Source organism: Mus musculus, chromosome X (assembly GCF_000001635.26).
Source record: "Mus musculus strain C57BL/6J chromosome X, GRCm38.p6 C57BL/6J".
NCBI lineage: Eukaryota > Metazoa > Chordata > Mammalia > Rodentia > Muridae > Mus > Mus musculus.
In genome coordinates, this window is record NC_000086.7 from 27,958,498 (window position 1) to 27,963,581 (window position 5,084).

Sequence of the window (5,084 nt, forward strand, 5' to 3'; positions counted from 1 at the left end):
TATTTATTCGTGGAACCTGCTACCTTAAGATACAAATCTTTATTAAAAATTAAATTTAGATAAATATTACTTCAATTGTTTTCCCATCAGTGCTTATTAGTGTAAGAGTAGTATTAAGTATCCTTTGGTTTTCAAAGTACCTTAATGACATTTCATTTTTTGTTACTGTCAAATGATTTCAATGGTGTTCATTTTTCTTGTATTTTTATCAGTTTCTCTCCTAGTACTCTGTTCCTCCATCTTTCTCATGCACTCACTCATTCCTCATGTTTTCATCCGCACCTGACTCAAATCTACCTAAAAATTTGTTTCCCTTCCTAAGGAGATCAATAAGTTCCCCCTCCTTGAGCTCTTCATGTTTTGCTTAGGCTTGCTGTATCTGAGGATTGTAGTATTATTTTCCTTTAAAGAAAAACGAATGTTCAAATATAAATGAGTACATTCCATGTGTGTTTTCCTGTGTCTGGGTTACCTCATTCAGTATAATTTTTTCTAGTTCCATCCATTTGTCTTCAAATTTAAGGATGGTATCTTTTTTTTTCCTCACAGAATAGTGTTCCATTGTGTATATTCACCACTTTTTCTTTATTTACTATTCAGTTGAGGGACATCTAGGTTGTTTACAATTTCTGGCCACTATGAGTATAGCTGCAATGAAGATGATTAAGGAAGTGTCCTTGTGGTAATATGGAGAGTATTCTGGGTGTATGCTCAAGATAGGTATATCTGGATCTTGAGACAAAACAATTTCCAATAGTCTGAGGAACCATGATGTGGATTTTCATAGTGGCTGTAATAGTTTGCTCTTTTTTTTTCCATTTTTTTATTAGGTATTTAGCTCATTTACATTTCCAAAGCTATACCAAAAGTCTCCCATATCCACCCACCCCCACTCCCCTACCCACCCACTCCCCCTTTTTGGCCCTGGCGTTCCCCTGTACTGGGGCATATAAAGTTTGCGTGTCCAATGGGTCTCTCTTTCCAGTGATGGCCGACTAGGCCATCTTTTGATACATATGTAGCTAGAGTCAAGAGCTCCGGGGTACTGGTTAGTTCATAATGTTGTTCCACCTATAGGGTTGCAGATCCCTTTAGCTCCTTGGGTACTTTCTCTAGCTCCTCCATTGGGAGCCCTGTGATCCATCCATTAGCTGACTGTGAGCATCCACTTCTGTGTTTGCTAGGCCCCGGCATAGTCTCACAAGAGACAGCTATATCTGGGTCCTTTCGATAAAATCTTGCTAGTGTATGCAATGGTGTCAGTGTTTGGATGCTGATTATGGGGTGGATCCCTGGATATGGCAGTCTCTACATGTTCCATCCTTTCATCTCAGCTCCAAACTTTGTCTCTGTAACTCCTTCCAAGGGTGTTTTGTTCCCACTTCTAAGGAGGGGCATAGTGTCCACACTTCAGTCTTCATTTTTCTTGAGTTTCATGTGTTTAGAAAATTGTGTCTTATATCTTGGGTATCCTAGGTTTTGGGCTAATATCCACTTATCAGTGAGTACATATTGTGTGAGTTCCTTTGTGAATGTGTTACCTCACTCAGGATGATGCCCTCCAGGTCCATCCATTTGGCTAGGAATTTCATAAATTCATTCTTTTTAATAGCTGAGTAGTACTCCATTGTGTAGATGTACCACATTTTCTGTATCCATTCCTCTGTTGAGGGGCATCTGGGTTCTTTTCAGCTTCTGGCTATTATAAATAAGGCTGCTATGAACATAGTGGAGCATGTGTCCTTCTTACCAGTTGGGGCATTTTCTGGATATATGCCCAGGAGAGGTATTGCTGGATCCTCCGGTAGTACTATGTCCAATTTTCTGAGGAACCGCCAGACAGATTTCCAGAGTGGTTGTACAAGCCACCAACAATGGAGGAGTGTTCCTCTTTCTCCACATCCTCGCCAGCATCGGCTGTCACCTGAAATTTTGATCTTAGCCATTCTGACTGGTGTGAGGTTGAATCTCAGGGTTGTTTTGATTTGCATTTCCTTGATGATTAAGGATGTTGAACATTTTTTCAGGTGCTTCTCTGCCATTCGGTATTCCTCAGGTGAGAATTCTTTGTTCATTTCAGAGCCCCATTTTTTAATGGGGTTATTTGATTTTCTAAAGTCCACCTTCTTGAGTTCTTTATATATATTGGATATTAGTCCCCTATCTGTTTTAGGATAGGTAAAGATCCTTTCCCAATCTGTTGGTGGTCTTTTTGTCTTATTGACGGTGTCTTTTGTCTTGCAGAATCTTTGGAATTTCATTAGTTCCCATTTGTCAAATCTCGATCTTACAGCACAAGCCATTGCTGTTCTGTTCAGGAATTTTTCCCCTGTGCCCATATCTTCAAGGCTTTTCCCGACTTTCTCCTCTATAAGTTTAAGTGTCTCTGGTTTTATGTGAAGTACTTTGATCCATTTAGATTTGACCTTAGTACAAGGAGATAAGTATGGATCGATTCGCATTCTTCCACATGATAACAAACAGTTGTGCCAGCACCAATTGTTGAAAATGCTGTCTTTCTTCCACTGGATGGTTTTAGCTCCCTTGTCGAAGATCAAGTGACCATAGGTGTGTGGGTTCATTTCTGAGTCTTCAATTCTATTCCATTGGTCTACTTGTCTGTCACTATACCAGTACCATGCAGTTTTTACCACAATTGCTCTGTAGTAAAGCTTCAGGTTAGGCATGGTGATTCCACCAGAGGTTCTTTTATCCTTAAGAAGAGTTTTTGCTATCCTAGGTTTTTTGTTATTCCAGATGAATTTGCAAATTGCTCCTTCTAATTCATTGAAAAATCGAGTTGGAAATTTGATGGGGATTGCATTGAATCTGTAGATTGCTTTTGGCAAGATAGCCATTTTTACAATGTTCATCCTGCCAATCCATGAGCATGGGAGATCTTTCCATCTTCTGAGATTTTCTTTAATTTCTTTCTTCAGAGACTTGAAGTTTTTATCATACAGATCTTTCACTTCCTTAGTTAGAGTCACACCAAAATATTTTATATTATTTGTGACTATTGAGAAGGGTGTTGTTTCCCTAATTTCTTTCTCAGCCTGTTTATTCTTTGTGTAGAGAAAGGCCATTGACTTGTTTGAGTTAATTTTATATCCAGCTACTTCACCGAAGCTGTTTATCAGGTTTAGGAGTTCTCTGGTGGAATTTTTAGGGGCACTTATATATACTATCATATCATCTGCAAAAAGTGATATTTTTGACTTCCTCCTTTCCAATTTGTATCCCCTTGATCTCCTTTTGTTGTCGAATTGCTCTGGCTAATACTTCAAGTACTATGTTGAAAAGGTAGGGAGAAAGTGGGAAGCCTTGTCTAGTCCCTGATTTTAGTGGGATTGCTTCCAGCTTCTCTCCATTTACTTTGATGTTGGCTACTGGTTTGCAGTAGATTGTTTGTATCATGTTTAGGTATGGGCCTTGAATTCCTGATCTTTCCAGAACTTTTATCATGAATGGGTGTCAAATGCTTTTTCTGCATCTATCGAGATGATCATGTGGTTTTTGTCTTTGAGTTTGTTTATATAATGGATTACATTGATGGATTTTCATATATTAAACCATCCCTGCATCCCTGGAATAAAACCTACTTGGTCAGGATGGATGATTGCTTTAATGTGTTCTTGGATTCGGTTAGCGAAAATTTTATTGAGGATTTTTCCATCAATATTCATAAGAGAAATTGGTCTGAAGTTCTCTATCTTTGTTGGATCTTTCTGTGGTTTAGGTATTAGAGTAATAGTGGCTTCATAAAATGAGTTGGGTAGAGTACCTTCTACTTCTATCTTGTGAAAAAGTTTGTGCAGAACTGGAATTAGATCTTCTTTGAAGGTCTGATAGAACTCTGCACTAAATCCGTCTGGTACTGGGTTTTTTTGGCTGGGAGACTATTTATAACTGCTTCTATTTCTTTAGGGGATATGGGACTGTTTAGAATGTCAACTTGACCCTGTTTAGTTTCTGTTTCCATGATCTGTCCATTGGTGAAAGTAGTGTGTTGAAGTCTCCCACTATTATTGTGTGAGGTGCAATGTGTGCTTTGAGCTTTACTAAATTTTCTTTAATGAATGTGGCTGCCCTTGTATTTGGAGCATAGATATTCAGAATTGAGAGTTCCTCTTGGAGGATTTTACCTTTGATGAGAATGAAGTGCCCCTCCTTGTCTTTTTTGATGACTTTGGGTTGGAAGTCAATCTTATCAGATATTAGGATGGCTACTCTGGCTTGTTTATTCATACCATTTGCTTGGAAAATTGTTTTCCAGCCTTTTATTCTGAGGTAGTGTCTATCTTTTTCTCTGAGATGTGTCTCCTGTAAGCAGCAAAATGTTGGGTCTTGTTTGTGTAGCCAGTTTGTTAGTCTATGTCTTTTTATTGGGGAGTTGAGACCATTGATGTTAAAAGATATTAAGGAAAAGTAATTGTTGCTTCCTGTTATTTTTGTCTTTAAAGTTGGCATTCTGTTCTTGTGGCTGTCTTCTTTTAGGTTTGTTGAGGAATTACCTTCTTTTTTTTTTTAGGGCATTGTTCCCATTCTTGTATTTTTTTTTTTCTGTTATTATCCTTTGAAGGGCTGGATTTGTGGAGAGATAATGCGTGAATTTGGTTTTGTCGTGGAATACTTTGGTTTCTCCCTCTATGATAATTGAGAGTTTGGCTGGGTATAGTAGCCTGGGCTGCAGTTTGTGTTCTCTTAGTGTCTGTATAACATCTGTCCAGGCTCTTCTAGCTTTCATAGTCTCTGGTGAAATCTGGTGTAATTCTGATAGGTTTGCCTTTGTATGTTACTTGACCTTTTTCCCTTACTGCTTTTAGTATTCTATCTTTATTTAGTGCATTTGTTGTTTTGATTATTATGTGTCGGGAGGAATTTCTTTTCTGGTCCAGTCTATTTGGAGTTATGTAGGCTTCTTGTATGTTCATAGGTATCTCTTTCTTTATATTTGGGAAGTTTTCTTCAATAATTTTGTTGAAGATGTTTGCTGGTCCTTTGAGTTGAAAATCTTCATTCTCATCCACTCCTATTATCTGGAGGTTTGGTCTTCTCATTGTGTCCTGGATTTCCTGGATATT